General features: G+C 40.9%; 1 non-coding gene across 1 annotated transcript; it reads left to right on the plus strand.

Moving 5' to 3' along the window:
• Positions 1-19,726: 19,726 nt before the first annotated feature.
• Positions 19,727-19,833, plus strand: LOC127666436 (U6 spliceosomal RNA). The gene has a single exon (XR_007973630.1). It is a non-coding gene; the product is annotated as a U6 spliceosomal RNA (small nuclear RNA).
• The last annotated feature ends 2,456 nt before the right edge of the window (positions 19,834-22,289 follow it).

Here is a 22,289-nt window from a genome sequence, read left to right on the forward strand (position 1 = left end):
ACACAGAGACACATACACTTGCACATGTGTGCATGCACACACATGCCCTTAGACACATAGGCACACAGACACACATCTATACACCCTCACGCACACAGGAAAGTAGATGGGTGACTTCAGAATACAGGGTGAAATGAGAAAGGGTAATGGGGTGAAAACTGCTAAACTGCACGAAACAGTCATAGAATAAACAGACTGGTTATATAATTAAGTTATAGCCTGTTGCTGAGCTTGTGAAGGACTAGGGCCTGACACCGTCCTGTAGAAATATCAAATGGAGATGCTGGTCTGGGAAAGAGCAGTATTTCCTTAACCACAGAATGTAGAAGTGTCATATGCCTATGCCATTTCATGGCTAGGAAGCTGTCTAAACGACATGGCTCACCACAGGTGTCAGATAAAGACAGGTGTGTTCACAGTGCTCACAGTAGCACCACTGACAGAAGCCAAAACACAAAAACATTTCCAACATACACACACAAGCAGCTGCTCATACATAATAATGTTATGCACATGGAGTGGAATATTATTTGATAAAAAAAAATGGAGCATTCTGGCACATTTACAACACGAATGACCTTTAAGATCATTATGCTCAGTGAAAGAAGGAAGATACAGAGATTACATACACATGAATCCACCTACATGAGCCATCCAGACCAGACTAATCCAGACGTAAAGATGATTTCTGGCTTCAGGGAAATAGGAAGGGAGAGCCTGCTAAATGGCTCCAGTGTAAACTTCCAGGGTGATAAGCAATGTCTAGGTTGTGGTTATACGGACTGGGAAGAAGGTGTCTTTCACTGAGGCATGTATGTTTTATTAAAAAAATGTATTTGTTTTATTTCATGTGTATGGGTGTTTTGCCTGCATATATGTTATGCACCACATGCATGCAGTGCCCATGGAAACCAGTCCCGGGGTCCTCTGGAATTGTGACCAGTGCTATGAATCAAAGAAGTATCTCTTAAGCACCCAAATCTTTACTTTTAAATGGTTATTTTTATATTGTGATAATTTTATTTCATTATTCAAAAGCAGCTCTCATTCCAAAACTACACATCTTAGTGTCATGTCAATAACTGACTAACAAATCATTAAAAATAGATACTTTCTAATAAACAAAAATCCGTAGTCTCTCATCCCCCAACTTATTCCAGATCTTCTCCCAATTCAAATTCTCACCACTTTCTCTCTCTCACTAGAAAAGAAACAATCATATAAAAACTAATAATAAAGTAAAATAAGGTAAAATAAAAGGAACCTGAAATAGGGAAGACAAAACAAACAAGAAAAACTAAAAAAAAAAAAAAAAAAGTTTGCACACACAGAAATTTCATAAAAAACCCACAAAACTAGAAGTCAACCACAATAAATATATATATAATTTTATCAATTACTGATTTTTAAAGGTAGTGAATTAAGTTCAACAAAACCAAAACATGTAAACAAAATTATTTATGTGCTAATTCTATTGCATATAAAGGTGCAGATGCAAAAGAGTCATTAGAAATTTTCCTGAACAAAAAATATTAAAGTATTTAAACCAATTTGGAATTTTAATTTTTTCATTTTTATTAGTTTTTAAACTTTTATATATTTTGTTATTTTGTTTATATATGTTTTGTCTGCATGTATGTCTGTGTACCTACTGCAAACCAGATACCCACAGGAGCCAAAAGAAGGCATCAGATCTCTTGGCCTTGGAGTTACATAGTTGTGAGCCATCCTATAGGTTCTGTGAATAGAACCCAGGTCCTCTAGCAAGAACAACAGTTGCTCTTAACCATGGAGCCAACTCTCCAGCCCAAATCTGGAATCATTTTAGGTCATTTTATGTTAAGTTAAAGCCAATTTCCTTTTACTTAAAATGTCTTAGAGATACTGGTATATGTTGACACCTGATCTTGTTATTTTGACATAACTAAATTAAAAACTACAAACAATTGAGAAAAAAAATCCACAATAGCCTATGTAGTTCAGGACTGTGTTGGAGTATCGGAATTCTCTCATGGGCACACTGGGAGCTCTGATTTCATTGTGGTGGTGTCTGCAGGACACCAGCAGCTAGGAATGTGCTCTGGGGAGCACTCCCTAATGCCTGTGCACCAAGCAGATCATCCAACACTGTGGCAGCACAGCTGTAACTCAGGCTGCCCTAAATTCATAATTGGTCAGACATACTGATGCCCACAGACTTGAGCTCAAAAGGATAAGGTTCCTAAAGATGGGTATTTTTTCTCAAATCCTACTGGGTTTTGGTGGGATGCAGTTCTGTCGGCTATTAAGAAGTGGTGATCTATTGCAACATCATCCCTGCATTTTGCAGTGTCTCCCATTTATCTCTGAGCTTAGACTGGCCAGCTCCACTTCTCACTTCATCTCTTCCTGTTTCCACTCTCTCCTCTCTCTTTCTTCCCTAGCTTTTTGGGTTTTAGATGGTTTCAATGTTGGACCACAGGAGGTTGTGTTCTGAAGGTGCCTACTCCTCCAAAATCAGACGGAGTAGGCAATCAGGACAGATCTTAACCAATGGGCAAACAATCTCCCTCTGGAATTTAAGCCACTTGCCTGTATATAATTGACCATAAGGAATGTGGATAGAGACGTGATGCTTACCACCAGAATTAATCCCTGAGTCTCATTTTGATGCATTTTCTCCCAAACATAGATACATTTCAGAACTTGCCTTCTGGTGCCATCTGTGAGAATTATAAACGGGGTGTGAAATGAGAACAGGAAAGAACGTGTAAGAGGAAGAAAAAGGTCCTGAACTAACTACAAACAGACGAATTAGCTCTCCGAGACTCAAAATGAGCATGCTAAATCTTGAACCAGGCAGTGATGGAGGTTTAAGTGTGGGTGAGATTAAGCAGTGGTCTCTGTCCTCCAGGAGGGAGGCAGAAGTCCCTGACTTTGACTGCCATCCATGAGAAGCATGGCTGTCACCTGGAAGCACGATGAGCATGGACTAATGTGACATAAACTGGGTTGCTCATCTAGACAGCGAGGTCTTCACCCACTTACGGCCCTTGGTTGTCCCAGAATGCAAGTGTTCCTTCACAGAGGCAGACTTTCCTCCTCCCAGGCATATACATGATTTGAAAACTTCTATGTGATCTTAAGTACGTTGCTTATTACAGGTGAAGCAATTTCTCCCAGGCGAGGCTTCCATAGTGCTCCCCCCAACCCTTTGTGGAGCATGGGTTACACTGTATTTTAATGATCTGCTCCTTGCTGGCTCCTTAACTAGAATGAGAGTTACTTATGTAGGAAATGATTGTATCATATTGAGGCAAAGGGAAAGAAAGATTACCCCCAACACCGCGTATGCGCGCGCATACACACATACACATACACACACACACATACATACATACACACACACATACATACACACATACATACACACATACATACACACACATGCATACACCTACATACACACACACATACATACACACACACATACACACACACACATACATACACACACACATATACATACACACACATACATACACACACATACATACACACATACATACACACACACATACACACACACATACATACATACACACACACACACACAGCTGTTAGACATTCAGACTTCTCACCCACTCTGTCCAAGGTCAAGCCCTTGTCCACTGTTCCCTGTTTTTCAAACTAACCTTGAGCCTTTCAGAGTCCTCATGTGAATAATCACAGCCTCTCCTTTATGAGAATGCAAGCACAAGATTAGATGCTGCTATCTGCAATGGATGTGATTGATCCATGTTTGGTTTGTTTGTTTCTTTATTTGTATCATCTTTGTTTATTTGGTTTTTGAGGGTTTTTTGTTTTCTTGTTTTATTTTGTTTTGTTAGGCTTTTTTTTTTCTGTTTTTGGGACAGGGTTACTCTGTGTAGCCATGGCTGTCCTGAAGCTTGCTCTGATCTTAGATGAGACTGGCATCGAACTCAGATCTGCCTGCCTCTGCCTCCCAAATGCTTGGATTAAAGGTATGTAACCTCACTGCCCTTAGTGACTGACTGATCAAGGCTTCCATCCTCTATCACAGGCAAAATATTGAATAAAAGTTCACTGAAATTGTAAATGAACAGGACAGTTTACAAGAGCTGCCTGAGTTGGGAAATATTTTATCAATGTTCCTGACAAAATTTCCTCTGAACGGAAAGAGAAAGCCTCTTTTAGACATTCCATGACGTTGGAGTGAGTCACTCACTTCCCTTTTGATTAAGGGAGAAACGACAGACACTCTTTGTTCCTCATCTTGCCCAGAAATGCCGGACTTCTCTGAGAAGTGAAGGTGGGGGCAGTGGCCAGACCTGCAGCTCATCCAAGCCTCCGGGAGCCAGGCATAGCCTTGAATGCTTTAGCCACACACTGCAGGCAGAGGCATACCCAGTGATATACCCAGGCTGCCAGGGCTACGCAGTGAAGCAAAGAATCCATCAAGAAAAAGAGATCCCCGGAATGGAGAAATGGTTCAGTGATAAAGGGCTTAATTCACATGGGCTTTGGACCCAGTTCCCAGCACTGCAAAAGAAATTTCAAAGGAAAGGGACAGAAACGGAGATAGGAAGGGCCAAAGAAAGGAAAATGAAAGATGCTGTCACCTTGCCACTTCCTGTCTGCTGTTTCTGGTCAAAAAACAAACTGTAGTAAACATCAAACTTTCTGCAAGGGTGATGTCCTCAACAAGGGACAGCATTACTGCATGTCCCACTGCAGCTGATGTCGTGTGGGTGAGGAGCTGACACACTCTCTCTCTGCTCCTCCAGATCCTAAATCAGAAGCAATAACCATGATTAAGCTTGTACTGTATGCTGATACCGTTCTAAATACATCACACACCTTGACTGATTTCTAGCAGGTGTTCATCCATTCATCTATAAGTTTATTTTATGACCCTCATGTCACCAGAAGAAAACTGTTGACACAGAATTGAAGCTTGGCCCCAAGTCACACAGCTACCCTGTGGTAGAGATGGGCTGTGAACTGAGTGTCGCATGCAGGTGATCCGCACCCAGCATGCACTGCCTTACTGAATACCTTCAAGGTACTCTACCTGCTATGCAGAAAGTCTGCCATGGTAAGTTCTTGGGGTCTCTTCAGGACATGACTGGAATCCTAACTGGAGCGCACCTCCACCATATTGCCTGTCCCTGGTGATCTTAGAACTCACTATTCAGGCTGGCCTCGAATTCACAGAGATCTGCTTGCCTCTGCCTTCTGAGACTAAGGATTAAAGGTATGTGCCACTATAGCCAGTCTATTTTCCTTGTTTTATGTATATAAGATTTTTTTGCCTAATATAGTGGTGCACACCTTTAATTCCAGCACTCAGGAGGCAGACACAGGCAGATAGATCTCTGAGTTGAGGCCAGCCAGGTCTATCGAAAGAGTTTCAAGGAGGCCAGGGCTCCACAGAGAGACCCTGTATCTCTCAAAAAAACAAAACAAAACAAAAAAACAGAAACACCTGCACACACTGAGGGTGTCGCTTGAAGTAAGAGATGTGTAGCCCCATGTTCCATGTTAGAGAACAACTTGGTGGAGATGGCTATATCATTCTCACTACATAGATTGTCAGAGTTAAACACAAGTCTCCAGGCCTTCAAGGCATGTACGTTTACCTGATGAGCCGTCTTGTCAGCTCTGGACCTGGCTTACTTTACTTAACATAATGCTCTCCAGTTCTATCCATGTGTTTGCAAATAATTCTGTTTTCTATCTATTTTAGTAGATAAAGTGTGTGTGTGTGTGTGTGTGTGTGTGTGCACGTGTGTGACACCGAGCAATAGCTAAGAATCACACACACACACGCACACTCTTACACACACACACAAGCACATGTATAAGACAGTTTCTTTGTTGACACAACAGCATGTGGACATTTGGGCTATTTCTGATTCTTAGCTGTTGCTCAGTGTCTCAGTGTCACTTTGGCAGACAGGTGTTCTCTCCTTTGCCTATGAACTTAGGAAAGGATGCCGGGTCATGCAGTGAATTGTTAATTGTCCCTGTTCCTACCCACACAGATCAGGTTTCAGTGATACACTTTTGTTCATGTATTGAAGAAGCCCTGTGTAGTTCAACCCCAATCTATGGCAGAGCGCCCCCCCCAAGAGTATCTGGGAAATATGAAACATATTCTGCAGATTTTTTTTTTTGGTGGCCATTATGGGGTTATTTTTGGTTTGGTTTGGTTTGGTTTAGATGAAGCCCTTTATTTTTTCCTAAGATATAAAGTCTATGCATATCAGTTGATTATAAAGAAGAAACTTAAAAGGTAGATAATTTTTTGTCTTTTGAAAAAGAATTGAGTATTTTATTTTGTTTACATTTCTAATGCTATCCCCTTTCCCGGTTTCCCCTCTGCAAATCCCCTATCCCACCCCCTTATCCTGCTTCTATAAGGGTGTTCTACCACCCACCCACCCATACACCCACCCACTACTGCCTCACCACCTTAGCATACCTCTACACTTGATACCCCAGTGTATCAAGCCTTCACAAGACCAAGGGCCTCTCCTCCCACTGATGCTGCCCCTTCAGTTCCTTCAGTCCTTCCCGTAACTCCTCCATTGGGGTTCCTGTTCTCAGTCCCATGGTGGGCTGCAAGCTGCCACATCTACATTGGTAAGGATCTGGCAGAGCCTCTCAAAAAACAGCTGTATCAGGCTCATGTCAGCAAGTACTTCTTGGCATCCGCAATAGTGTCTGAGTTTAGTGTCTGCATGTGGGATGGATCCCTAGGTGAGGCAGTCTCTAGATGGCCTTTCCTTCAGTCTCTGCTCCACTCTTTGTCCCTGTATTTCCTTTAGACAGGAGTAATTCTGGGTTAAAATTTTGGAAAAGGGTGGGTAGCCCCATCCCTTAACCCCGGGGGTGGAGGGATATGCCTAACCTCTGGATGTAGTCTGGACAGGTTCTCCCTCCACTTATGGGGTATTTCAGCTAAGGTCATCCCCATAGGGTCCTGAGAGACTCTCGCTTTCCTGGCATCTGGGATGTTCTGGTTGCTACCCGCAGTTCCCCATCACCCATTGCTACACACCTCTGTTCAGTTTCCAGACACTCTGTACATCTCCTCCATCTCCCCCATACCTGATTCTGCTCCCTTTCTTCCTCTCCCTCTTCTCCCTTCCTCCCAAGACCCTCCCACCCTCTACCTCCCATGATTATTTTGTTCCTATTTCTAAGTAGAACTAAAGCATCCACTCTTTGGTCTTCCTTCCTCTTGACCTTCACGTGGTCCATGAGTTGTATCTTCGGTATTCCATATTCTTTGCCTAATATCCACTTATCAGTGAGTATATCCCATGTGTGGTTCTTTTTCTGACTGAGGTACCTCACTCAGAATGATATTTTCTAGATCCATCCATTTGCCTGCGAATTTCATGAAGTCATTGTTTTTAATAGCTGAGTAATACTCTGTTGTGTAAATGTACCAGATTTTCTGTATCAATTCCTTTGTTGAGGAACATCTGAGTTGTTTCCAGCTTCTGGCTGTTATAAATATGGCTGCTATGAACATAGTAGAGCATGTGTCCTTATTACATGTTGGAGCATCTTCTGGGTATATGCCCAGGAGTGGTATAGCTGGGTCCTAGGGTAGTAAGTACTATGTCCAGTTTTCTGAGGAACTTCAAGACTGATTTGCAGAGGGGTTGTACCAGCTTGCAATCCTACCAGCAATGGGGGGAGGGGTATTCTTCTTTCTCCACATCCTCGCCAGCATCTGCTGTCACCTGAGTTATTAGCCATTCTGACTGGTGTAAGGTAGAATATCAGGGTTGTTTTGATTTGCATTTCCCTGATGACAAAGGATGCTGAACATTTCTTTAGGTGTTTCTCAGCTACTCAAGTTTCCTCAGTTGAGAATTCTGTTTAGCTCTCTTCCCCCATTTTAATGGGGTTATTTGGTTCTCTAGAGTCTAACTTCATGAGTTCTTTGTATATATTAGATATTATCCCTCTATCAGATGTAGGATTGGTAAATATCTTGGTGTGTCTGTAACCAAGCAAGTGAAAGATCTATATGATAAGAACTTCAAGTCTCTTAAGAAAGAAATCAAAGAAGACCTCATAAGATGGAAAGATTGCCCATGCTCATGGATTGCCAGGGTTAACATAGTAAAAATGGCCATCTTGCTGAAAGCAATATACAGATTCAATGCAATCCCTATCAAAATTCCAACTCAATTCTTCATAGAGTTAGAAAGAGCAATTCTCATATTCATGTGGAGTAACAAAAAAATCCAAGATAGCAAATACTATTCTCAACAATAAAAGAACTTCTGGAGGAATTATGATCCCTGACATCAAGCTGTTTTTACAAAGCAATACTGATAAAAACTGCATGGTATTGGTACAGGGACAAGCAGATAGATCGATAGAATAGAACTGAAAACCCAGAAATGAACCAACACACCTATGGTCACTTGATCTTTGACAAAGGAACTAAAACCATCCAGTGGGAAAAAAGACAGCATTTTCAACAAATGGTGCTGGGTCAACTGGTGGTCAGCATGTCGAAGAATGCAAATTGATCCATTCTTAGCTCACTATACAAAGCTCAAGCCCAAGTGGATCAAGGACCTCCACATAAAACCAGATACACTAAATATAATAGAAGAGAAAGTAAGGGAAAGCCTCCAAAACTTAGGCACAGGAAAAAAATTTCCTGAACAGAACACCAATGGCTTATGCTCTAAGATCAAGAATCAATAAATAGAAACTCATAAAATTGCAAAGCTTCTGTAAGGCAAAGGACACTGTCAATAGGACAAAAGAGCAACCCACAGATTGGGAAAAGAGCTTTGATTGGCATTTTGTTTCATTTTATTTATTTGTTTGTTTTTACTGGGTTTCCTTTACTGTATTTGCTTTTCATTTTTGTTCTGTTTTTGCTTTAGGAGTGGGGAGAAAACACACAGTTTGGTGAGTGTAGAGATATGGAACATCTTTGAGAATCTGGGGAAGAGGAGAGAACACAGTCAAATTATATTGCATGAAAAAAATGTCAAGTAAAAAGTATTGCAAAAGAAAAACAAACAAACAAACAAACAAAAAACTGGGAACAGAAAAGTCTTGGATGTTCCCACTCACAATTGAAATCATAAAAGGGAAAAAATAATCTCAAAAAAACTAGAAACTGAAGTGGTTACCCAAGACCGTGGAGAGTGGGTGAGAAGCACTGGCGAGTGCCAAGGGATGAACACTAAGACAGAGTTGGTGAGAGCAAGGTATGTGGGGTGCTTACCACAAGGGGAGTATGGATAGCATCTAGAAAGCTAGAAGAAACTTTTTCAAATGCTTTAAGCTCTTCACCAGGCAACATACATAAAATATTACATGGAACCCCACTAATATGTATCATTTTTTAAAGCTCTTCAGGTATCAGTGAAAAGGTGAGTTAGGAATGAATGAAGTAAGGTAGTGAGCAGGTATGTGGAAGGAACATACACATACCTGCACACAGGCAGAGCTTTTTACCACATCTTTATCTAAGGCTAATTGTTTTCCCTGCCATTGCTGGGTTCTACACAGGTGTGAAGACAGAACTGGACTGTTCCGCTGAACCACCCTGTTATCTAAAGATGCCATTAAAATGTAATAAGGATTAAGGATCCCAGGGCATTTTCCTGAAGACTAGAAGCTTGGTTTGTTGCCAGGAATCTGATGCTCACATAATAGACTTTCCTTGGGTGGAAACTACAGCAGTTTCTCAATGACTGTTTTCCTCTCCGTATGGGAAATCTTTACATCTTGGCTCAGGTTGAAGTTTTATTTCTTTCTAGCTTCCTATAAACACGACTGTTAACAAGAATTTTCCCTAAATAACAGAGAGAGAGAGAGACAGAGAGAGAGACAGAGAGACAGAGAGAGAGAGAGAGACAGAGACAGAGACAGACAGTGACAGATAGAGACAGGCAGAGACAGCCAGAGACAGAGAGACATAAAGAGACTAAGAAAGACAGAGAGACAGACAGAGACAGAGAAACAGAGTTGGCCATATCTCTTCCTATGAAGCCGAATAAAAGGCACACTCAAGAGGATGTCACACAACCAGCATAACCAATGACTCTATACATTCATTGGGCATCTGCAGAGAGTACTTCTGCCATTAATCTTTTAAAGTCTGAACTGAAATTTCAATCTGTAGAGCCAGCCCCTCCAGGCCTTCCCTAAAAGAGTGGATTAATAAAAAGTTCTCAGAAAGTATAATGCTGATACTTGATCTTTAGGGGTGAGGAGAGGGAAAGCTAACAATTCCCTTCTCTAATCATCCTCACACCAGTCCTACTTTCAGTGGTTTACTGACAGCAAACAATGCAAATGACCGGTTTCTCTTCTTTCCTGGAGCTTTGCTTGCATTGTCCCCCACCTTGCACAGCACTTTGCTATGGTGCCTTATCCCTTTTTCTCACCAGTCAACTTGGAGATAGAACGCAGAACTGAATGATAGCAATTACTTGTAACATAACAGGAAGACTTTAGGGCACTCAGAAGATTGCTGATATTGGTGACTTTCCAAACGTTTCTTCACCTTCAAAATTCTTCAGATTAAAACCTTCATTGGAACTGGTATATCGAAACTCTCACAAACAACCGAAGAGATACAAGACACCAAAAAGAAAAGCACTAAAATGGGATGAAGAGGTATACTGGATGCTTTCACATCAGCTTGACACAAGGTAGAGCCATCAGAGAGGAAGGAGTCTCAGTTGAGGAAATGCCTCTTTGAGATCCAGCTTTTAGGCATTTTTCTCCATTAGTGATCAGTGGGGGAGGTCCCAGCCTATTGTGGGTGGTACCATTCTGGGATAGTGACTCTGGATTCTATAAGAAAGCAGGCTGAGAAAACTATGATTATCAGGCCAGTAAGTAGCATCCCTCCATGAACTTTGCATTAGTTTCTGCCTCTATGTTCCTGCCCTGCTTGAGTTCCTGTCTTAACTTGCTTCAATGATGGATTATGATCTGGAAGCATAAGCCAAATAAACACTCCCCCTCTCCCCCAACTTGCTCTTTGGTCATGATGTTTTTGTCAGAGCAATAGAAACCCTGACTAAGACAAGAGTGATGTTTTGATGCAATGCCATAAGTGGGTAGCAAGAGTGGTGGCTACAAAGGAGGATTGCAAATTATGCCAACACAGCTCAAATCTATGTGCCTTAAAATGGCAAAATGAGAGCACAAGACAACCACAAATGTTGATGAGGGTATGAAAAGACAGAGTCAGGAGTTGCCAGTTTTACTACATCACACCTACAACCTTTGTAGGAAGGCATCTGTCAATATTTAATGGCATTAGGAAGGGGGGGGTACTCTATGACACAGCTAGCCTATTGATGGAAATATCCAGAAAAAATTCCCCAGTGAGTACACAAAAGGTATATATGAGATACATACATATATACTGTACATCAGAAAAATGAGTAGGTGAAATATGGTACATTTATATGTTGAAATGCAAGCCCGGGGTAGAGTGACTAACTGCTAGGTGATTTTTCTTCTGAGAAAATAAGAATAAACATCGTTTCTCCCTGGAGATTTTAGTGACAACTGAACAAAGAAACAATTCCACACAAATCTATCTGTTGAAGCAGTGGGTTTCTTAGAGTTACATAAAGAGCATGGGGGAGGTTGTTTACAGTAGGGTAAGTGACTCAAAGCCAATTATACTGCCCGAAAGCCATATTTAATTATCATAAGGTTTTCCCTGTTCTGTCATTCCCAGTCCTCTCGCCCTGTTACCATGACCGGACTATATTGTATGTTTTGAAATATGAAAATGTCTCTACATATGCAAATACCACTTCCTGTAGATGTTTTCATTCACTTGTGCCGGTGATAACTCTTGAGAAAGGCTTTTCTAGAAGTCGCTGTCCATCCTGCAAGGAGCTGTACTTTGGAACAGTCTACTCTCACTTGCAACTACTTACAGCTTTTGTAACGCCACATGGGGCTTTGTGAATATCCCAAGTTTCATGAGCCTTGGAAATTTCTTTAGCTTTTTGACTTATGAACCTCCTTCTCCCCTCTAGAATAGAATGGTTGACTAGGAGAAAATAGACATGCAATGCTATTTAAAGCTACATGTAGGCCCCATGTTGGATGTGGTAGACCTACACTTCTGACACAAGGAGAATCCTACTTCCTCATACTCTCTGGAGAACGGGCAGGAGCAGGGCATCCAGTAAAAATCACTCCAGCTGGGCGGTGGTGGCACACGCCTGTAATCCCAGCACTCTGGGAGGCAGAGGCAGACAGATTTTTGAGTTTGAGGCCAGCCTGGTCTACAGAGTGAGTTCCAGGTCAGCCAGGGCTATACAGAGAAACCCTGTCTCGGGAAGAAAAAAAAAAAGAATCATTCTGCAGCTTTCGAGGCCCAGAACCGCTCTGGAACCCACTACCCAGCAACCTCCAGATCACCATTCCCCTTCCATCCCTTCTACCCCTCCCTCATCCCCCACCACTGCCCCTTTCCATCAGATGTGATAAACCTGCACCACTTCTGACACGGGGAGAATTATACTCCCTGATACTCTCTGGAGAATGGGCAGGAGCCAGGCATCCAAGACCCAGAGCTGCTCTGGGACCCACTACCCAGCAACCTCTAGATCACCAGGTCATTGAAGAACTGGCACCAGTAGACATTCAAACTGGTAGAAGCTAGGCATTCGAGAACCAGCATCAGCAGGTCATTCGAGATCATTCGAGATCCAGCAGCAGCAGAACATTTGAGAAATAGCAGCCTGCAGGGCATTCAACCCTTGCCAAGTCTGACACAGGGGAGACAGTATCACCTGATATTTCCTGGAGAACCAGCTGTTTGCAGGACACTGGAGAGAAAGGGAATCCCAGTGGTACAGAAACACAGGCCTACAGGACAGAGAAGATAGAGATAGCAAGACCAGCTAACACCAGAGATAACTAGATGGCCAAAGGCAAATGCAAGATCATTACCAACAGAAACCAAGGCAACATGGCATCATCAGAACCTAGTTCTCTCACAACAGCAAATCCTGCATACTCCATCACATCATAAAAGCAAGAGCTAGATTTAAAATCACATCTCATATTGCTGATGGAGGACTTCAAGAAGGACTTAAATAACTCCCTTAAAGAAATACAGAACAGGGGTCAACAGGTAGAAGCATAAAAAATCTTATTTATAAATTTCTTAAAAAAAATACAAGAGAATATGAATCAAAAGGTAGAAGCCCTTGAAGAAACACAAAAATCCCTTAAAGAAATACGGGAGAACATGGGTCAACAGGTAGAAGCCCTTAAAGAGGCAATACAAAAATCCCATAGGGAATCATTGGAGAACATGTGTCAACATGCAGAAACCCTTAATGAGGGATCACAAAAATCCCTAAAAGAAACACAGGAGAACATGGGTCAACAGGTAGAGCCCTTAAAGAGGAAACACAAAAATTCCTTAAAGAATTTCAGGAAAAGGCAAAAAAATAAGTGAAGGAACTGAACAAAACTATCCAGGATCTCAAAATGGAAATAGAAGCAATAAAGAAATTGCAAGCCGGGCGGTGGTGGTGCACGCCTGTAATCCCAGCACTCTGGGAGGCAGAGGCAGGCAGATTTCTGAGTTCGAGGCCAGCCTGGTCTACAGAGTGAGTTCCAGGACAGCCAGTGTTGGTAGCCACCCGTACCTCGCCCAAAGATGGCGCCAATTTCCTGTGTATGAGTCAGCAGGGCACAGCTGTTGTCCACCTTGAAGGACGCAGTGCACATGACCCAAGTACTTCACAGCCCGCTCTCGGGGCATGCTAATAGGACATTGGGGCCCGCACCAATCAGGTAGAGACACGAGTCTCCTAAGCATATATAAGCTGTGCCTTTTCCTCCCTCGGGGTCCCCTGCTGAAGAAAGCTGTACAATAAAGGATTGTCTGCAGAAGAATCCTGTTGCCGTGCATCGGGCGAGACGTTAAGCGCGTGACACAGCCAGGGCTATACAGAGAAACCCTGTCTCGAAAAAACCATATCCAAAAAGCCAAAAAAAAAAAAAAATGCAAAGTGAGACATCTCTGAAGATAGAAAACCTTGGGAAGAATTCAGGAGTCATAGATGCAAGTATCAACAACAGAATACAAGAGATAGAAGATAGAATCTTGGATGCTGAAGATACCATAGAAAACATTGACTCAACAGTCAAAGAAAATGCAAAATGCAAAAAGCTTTTAACCCAAAACCCAGGAAATCTAGGACACAATGAGAAGACCAAGTCTAAGGATTATGGTATAGAAGAAAGTGAGGATTTACATCTTAAAGGCCCAGTAAATATCTTCAACAAAATTATAAATAAAAACTTCGCTAACCTAAAGAAAGAGATTCCCATGAACATATATGAAGCCTACAGAACTCCAAACAGATTGGACCAGAGTAGAAATATCTCCCATCACATAATAATTAAAACACCAACAAAGCACTAAACAAAGAAAGAATATTAAAAGCAGTAAGAGAAAAAGGTTAAGTAACATATAAAGACAGACCTATCAGAATTACACCAGACTTCTCACCAGAGACTATGAATGCCAGAAGATCCTGGGCAGATGTCATACAGAGCCTAAGAGAAAATGTCAGCTCAGACTACTATACCCAGCAAAACTTTCAATTACCATAGATGAAGAAAACAAGACATTTTATAACAAAAGCAAATCTACACAATATCTTTTCACAAATCCATCTCTGCAAAGGATAACAGGTAGAAAATATCAACACACGGCAGGAAACCATACCATAGAAAAATCAATAAGGTAATCTTTCAACAAATCCAATAGAAGATAGATAGCTACAAAACCAGAATTTCACCTTTAACTAAGAAAATAACAGTAAGCAACAATCACTTTTCCTTAATATCTCTTAATATCAATGGTCTCAATTCCCCTATAAAAAGACATAGACTGACTGGATATGTAAACAGGACCCAACGTTTTGCTGCATTCAAGAAATGACAGTGACCATTTAAGAGTCAAAGGTTGGAAAACAGTTTTCCAAGCAAATGGTCCCAAGAAACAAGCTGGAGTGACCATTCCTATATCAGATAAAATTGACTTTCAACCAAAAGGTGTCAAAAAAGATAAGGAGGGATACTTCATACTGGTCAAAGGAAAAGTCTATGAAGATGAACTCTCAGTTCTGAACACATATCCTCTGAACGCAAGGGAATCCACATTCATTAAAGAAACTTTAATAAAGATCAAAGAACACATTGCACCCCACACCATAATAGTGGGAGACTTCAACACCCCACTCTCAAAAATGGACAAATCATAGAATCTGAAACTAAACAGAGAAACAGTGAAACTAACTGAAATTATGGACCAAGTGAATCTAACAGATAATTATAGAACATTCCACCCTAAATCAAAAGAGTATACCTTCTTCTCAGAACCTCATGGCACCATCTCCAAAACTGGCCATAAAATTGGTCACAAAATGGGCCTCAACAGAAGAGAAATATTGAAATTTTTCCTTATCAGATCACCCCAGCCTAAGGCTGGTCTTAAGCTCAAACAAACAAATAAACAAACAAAAGGAAAGCACATATTCACTTGGACTTTGAACAATGCTCTTCTCAATGATAGCTTGGTCAAGGAAGAAATAAAGAAAGAAATTAAAGACTTTTTAGAATTTAATGAAAATGAAGACACATCATACCAAAATTTATGGGATACAATGAAGCAGTGTTAAGAGGAAAACTCATAGCTCTGAATGCCTCCAAAAAGAGAATGGAGAGAGCTTACACTAACAGCTTGACAGTGCACTTGAGAGCTCTAGAACAAAAAGAAGCAAATACAACCAAGAGGAGTAGATGACAGGGAATAATCAAACTCAGGGTCAAAATCAACCAAACAGAAACAAAAAGAACTATACAAAGAATCAACAAAACAAGGAGCTGGTGCCTTGAAAAAATCAACAAGATAGATAAACCATTAGCCAGACTAACCAGAGGGCACAGAAACTGTATCCAAATTAATAAAATGAGAAATGAAAAGGAAGACATAACAACAGATACTATGGAAATTCAAAAAATCATCAGATCCTACTACAACAAAATTTGAAAACCTGGATGAAATGGACGACATTCCAGATACATACCAGGTGTCAACGTTAAAACAGGATCAGATTAACCATCTAAATAGTTCCAAAAGTCCTAAGAAAATAGAAACAGTCATTAATAGTCTCCCACCCCCCCCCCAAAAAAGCCCAGGACCAGATGAGTTTAGCAGGGAATTCTATCAGATATTCAAAGAAGAGTTAATACCAATACTCTTCAAATTATTCCACCAAATAGAAACTCAAGGAACACTATCCAACTCATTCTATGAAGCCACAGTAATGCTATACCTAAACCAAACAAAGACCAAACAAGGAAGACCAATCTCCCTCATGAACATTGATGCAAAAAACTGAACAAAATCCTGGCCAAGCAAATCCAAAAATGCATCAAAACTATAATTCACCACGATCATCTAGGCTTCATCCCAGGGTTGCAGGGATGGTTCAATATATGGAAATCCGTCAATGTAATCTACTACATAAACAAACTAAAGAACAAAAAACAACACATGGTCATTTCATCAGATGCTGAAAAGGCTTTTGACAAAATCCAGCATCGCTTCATGATAAAAGTCTTGGGGAGATCAGGAATCCAAGGCCCATACCTCAACATAGTGAAAACAATATACTGCAAACTGGTAGCCAACATCAAGTTAAACTGAGAGAAACTTGAAGCAATCCCACTAAAATCGGGGACCAGACAAGGCTGCCCACTCTTTCCCTATCTATTCAATATAGTACTTGAAGTCCAAGCCAGAGCAATCAGGCAACAAAAGGAGGTCAAATATATACAAATTGGAAAGAAAGAAGTCAAAATATCACTATTTGCAGATGATATGATAGTATACTTAAGCGACCACAAGACTTCCACCAGAGAACTCCTAAAGCTGATAGACAACTTCAGCTAAGTAACCAGATACATAATTAACTCAAGCGAATCAGTAGCCTTCCTCTACTCAAAGGATAAACAAGATGAGAAAGAAATTAGGGGTTTCTCTGTGGAGGGGACCAGCTAGGAGCACACAGGGCATAAGATCAGTAGAGCAGTTGGGACTGAAGTCTTCCCGCTGCCATTTGCACCAGGGAGCCAGGAGACCCCACAGCCTTCTGTGAACAACACTCCAGGAGAGAGTGATCCCCCAGCAGCACCTTCACTTCTGAGCACAGAGGTGAGATCTCCACATTTCTCTGGAGGGGACCAGGGAGGAGCACACAGGGTATAAGATCAGTGGAGCAACTGGGACAGAAGTCTTCCTGCTGCCATTTGCACCAGGGAGCCAAGAAACTCCAGAGCCTTCTGTGCATAGCCCACCAGGAGAGAGAGAGAGATCTCCCACCAGTGCTTTCACTTTTGAGCTCAGAGGAGTAAGGACATAGGCTTACAGACCCACAGGAGGAACACACTCCAGCCAGAGACAACAATACCAACTAGCACCAGAGATAACCAGATGGCAAAAGGCAAGCATAAGAACCCTACCAACCGAAACCAAGGCCACATGGCAACATCAGAACCCAGTTCACCCACCACAGCAAGGCCCAGATACTCCAACACACCGGAAAAGCAAGAGTTGGATTTAAAATCCTATCTCATGGTGTTGATAGAGGGCTTCAAGAAAGACTTAAATAACTCCCTTAAAGAAATACAGGAGAACATTGGTCAACAGGTAAAAGCCCTTAAAGAAGAAACACAAAAATCCCTTAAAGAATTACAGGGAAACACAATCAAGTGAAGGAACTGAACAAAACCATCCAGGATCTAATAGTGGAAGTAGAAACAATAAAGAAATCATAAAGTGAGACATCTCTGGAGATAGAAAACCTTGGAAAGAATTGAGGAATCATAGATGCAAGCATCAACAACAGAATACAAGAGATAGAAGAAAGAACCTCAGGTGATGAAGATACCATAGAAAATGACTCAACAGTCAAAGAAAATGCAAAATGCATAAAGCTGGTAACCCAAAACATCCAGTAGCTTCAGGACACAAATAAGAAGACCAAACCCAAGGATTATAGGTATAGAAGAAACTTATAAAGGCAGACCTATCAGAATCACACCAGACTTCTCACCAGAGACGATGAAAGCTAGAAGATCTTGGGCAGACCTCATACAGATCCTAAGAGAACACAAATGCCAGCCCAGACTACTATACCCGGCAAAACTCTCAATTACCATAGATGCAGAAGCCAAGATATTCCATGACAAAACCAAATGTACACATCTTCCCACAACTCCAGTCCTACAAAGGATAATAGATGGGAAATGCCTACAAAAGCAGGGAAACTACACCCTAGTAAAAGCAAGAAAGTAATCTTCTTACAACAAACCCAAAAAGAAGATACCCACACAAACATAAAAATAACATAAAAAATAACAGGAAGCAACAATCACTATTCCTTAATATCTCTTAACAGCAGTGGACTCAACTCCCCAATAAAAAGACATAGACTAACGAAATATTTCTCATGTAAATCTTCAATTTTATCAGAAAATGTTTGTAATTCCCCTTTTAATTAATTGAATGTTTTTATGTTTACCATTTTATCTGCATTATTTTTCATGATAATCTTCAATTGTAATATGTCTTCTATATATTTCCTCTATTTTATCAGAAATGTTTTCATGTGGGACTGGAGTGATGGCTCGGTGGTTAAGGGGGGTCTTAATGAGAAATTATGTAGATCAAGTTAACCTGTGAACATGTGGCGGATTGTCTTTCTTATTAATTGTCCCAAGCCACTGTGGGTAGCACCATCCCTTAAACTGATCTCTGAATTGTATAAAAATGAAGTAAACCAGCTGAACACAGGAGCAGCAACTAGGCAACACAAGTACATTTGTTTCTATCTGCTCTTCACCATGGACATGATTTGACTGTTTTGAATTCTTGCCTTAAACTTTTGCTTAGTGATGGACTGTAAGATGGAATTCCATGCCAGGTAAATCCTTTCTTCCCTAAGTTGCTTCCATTAGGGGATCTCTCATAGTAACAATAGGACCAAACATAGAAGATAGCTTAAGGGAGAAAGAACTAGGAAGAACAGAGGAAAGAATAATGTAAAATAATTAAACAAATGGGACCACCACAGATATCACTTAATACAAGAGTATAATTGAATAAACTTTGCCAGAGTTGATCCTGTGCCACAGCACTACATATACAAATACCGCCAGTAGAGAGCTGGTCTCTCAGGAGTGCTGACACACCTGTGAGCACAGGTAAGGCCACAACTTCTGTTCAAATTCCCAGCCCAAGAGGGGCCCTCCTGGAGACATCAGGAAACAGGAACCAAGAAACAGCTGGGGACAGAATTTGTCTGGTTTCTGTCTGAATCCCAGAGCTTACCCTGTACCACAGCTATCCATACAAAAAAATCCTCCCAAGGAAAACTGGTCTCCCAGGAGTACTGACACAGAGGCTTGCAAGAGGGAGGAGCCACAGTCAGAGACAGCAAGACCAGCTAATACCAGAGATAACCACATTGCAAAAGGCAAGGGCAAGAACACAAGCAACAGAAATCAAGGCTGCTTGGCATCATCAGAACCCAGTTCTCCCACCACAGTGAGCCCTGGTTACCCCAACATGCCAGAAAAGCAAGACTCTGATTTAAAATCACATCTCGTGCTCGCTTCGGCAGCACATATACTAAAATTGGAACGATACAGAGAAGATTAGCATGGCCCCTGTGCAAGGATGACACGCAAATTCGTGAAGCGTTCCATATTTTTCACCAGTCAGAATGGCTAAGATTAAAAATTCAGGAGACAGCAGGTGTTGGAGAGGGTGTGGAGAAAGAGGAACACTCCTCCACTGCTGGTGGGGTTGCAAATTGGTACAACCACTCTGGAAATCAGTCTGGCGGTTCCTCCGAAAACTGGGCACCTTACTTCCAGAAGATCCTGCTATACCACTCCTGGGCATATACCCAGAAGACTCCCCACCATGTAATAAGGATACATGTTCTACTATGTTCATAGCAGCCCTATTTGTAATTGCCAGATGCTGGAAAGAACCCAGGTATCCCTCAACAGAAGAGTGGATGCAAAAAATGTGGTATATCTACACAATGGAGTACTATTCAGCCATTAGAAACAATGAATTCATGAAATTCTTAGGCAAATGGATGGAGCTAGAGAATATCATACTAAGTGAGGTAACCCAGACTCAAAAGGTGAATCATGGTATGCACTCACTAATAAGTGGATATTAACCTAGAAAACTGGAATACCCAAAACATAATCCACACATCAAATGAGGTACAAGAAGAAAGGAGGAGTGGCCCCTGGTTCTGGAAAGACTCAGTGAAACAGTATTCAGCAAAACCAGAACGGGGAAGTGGGAAGGGGTGGGTGGGAGGACAGGGGAAGAGAAGGGGGCTTGCAGGACTTTCGGGGAGTGGGGGGGCTAGAAAAGGGGAAATCATTTGAAATGTAAATAAATTATATCGAATAATAAAAAAAAAAATAAAATAAAATCACATCTCATGATGATGATAGAGAACTTTAAGAAGGACATAAATAATTCCCTTAAAGAAGCACAAGAGAACACAGGTAAACAGAAGCCATTAACGAGAAAACACAAAAAATCCCTTAAAGAATTACAGAAAAAAAAAAAAAAAACAGGTGAAGGAGGTAAACAAAACCATTCAGAATCTAAAAATGGAACTAGAAACAATTAAGAAATCACAAAGGGAGACAGCACTGGAGATAGAAACCTTGGAAAGAGACCAGGAGTCATAGATGCAAGAATCACCAATAGAATACAAGAGACAGAAGAGAGAATCTCAGAAGACAACAGAAAACATTGACACAGCAGTCAAAGAGAGTGCAGAATGCAAAAAGCTCCTAACCAAAAACATCCAGGAAATCCAGGACACAATGAAAAACCAAACCTAAGGATAATAGTTATAGAAGAGAGTGACAATTCCCAACTTAAAGGGCCAGTAAATATCTTCAACAAAATTATAGAAGAAAACTTCCCTTACTTAAAGAGATGCAAATAAACATATAAGAAGCATAGAGAAGTCTAAATAGATTGGACCAGAAAAGAAATTCTTCCCATCACATAATAGTCAAAATACCAAATGCACTAAACAAAGAAAGAATATTAAAACCAGTAAGAGAACAGGGCAGTGGTGGTGCACAACTTTAATCCCAGCACTTGGGAGGAAGAGACAGGCATATTTCTGATTCGGAGGCCAGTCTGGTCTACAGAGTATGTTCCAGGACAGCCAAGGCTACACAAAAAAACCCTATACCCAGAAAAACTCTCAATTACCATAGATGGAGAAACCAAAATAGTTCATGACAAAACCAAATTTAAACAATATCTTTCCACAGAACCAGCCCTACAAAGGATAATAGATGGAAAACGCCAACACAAGGAGGGAAACTACACCCTAGAAAAGGAAAGAAAGTAATCTTTCAACAAACCCAAATAGAAGATAGTTGCACAAACATAGAAATAACATCAAAAATAACAGGAAGCAACAATCACTATTCCTTAATATCTCTTAACACCAATGGACTCAATTCCCAATAAAAAGACATAGACTAACAGACTGGATACATAAACAGGACCCAGAACTTTGCTGCATACAGGCAAATGCACCTCAGTGTCAAAGACAAGCACTACCTCAGAATAAAGGGCTGGAAAACAATTTTCCAAGCAAATGGTCTCGAGAAACAAGCTGGAGAAGTCATTTTAATTTAGAATAAAATCAGCTTTCAACCAAAAGTCATCAAAAAAGATAAGGAAAGACACTTCATACTCATCTAAGGAAAAAATCTAACAAGAAGAACTCTCAATTCTGAACCTCTATGCTCCAAATGCAAGGCCACCCACATTCATAAAAGAAACTTTACTAAAGGTCAAAACACACATTGTACCTCACACAATAATAGTGGAAGACTTCAACACCCCACTCTCATCAATGGACAGACCATGGAAACACAAAATAATGGAGACACAGTAAAACTAAGAGAAGTTATAGAGCAAATGGATTTAACAAATATCTATAGAACATTTCATCCTAAATTAAAAGAATATACCTTCTTTTCAGTACCTCAAGGTATCTTCTCCAAAATTGACCGTGTAATTGGTCACAAAACAGATCTCAACAGATGTAAGAAGATTGAAATAACCCCATGCCTTCTATAAGATCACTACGGATTAAGGCTGGCCT

This window comes from Apodemus sylvaticus, chromosome 15 (genome assembly GCF_947179515.1).
Source record: "Apodemus sylvaticus chromosome 15, mApoSyl1.1, whole genome shotgun sequence".
NCBI classification, from domain to species: Eukaryota; Metazoa; Chordata; class Mammalia; order Rodentia; family Muridae; genus Apodemus; species Apodemus sylvaticus.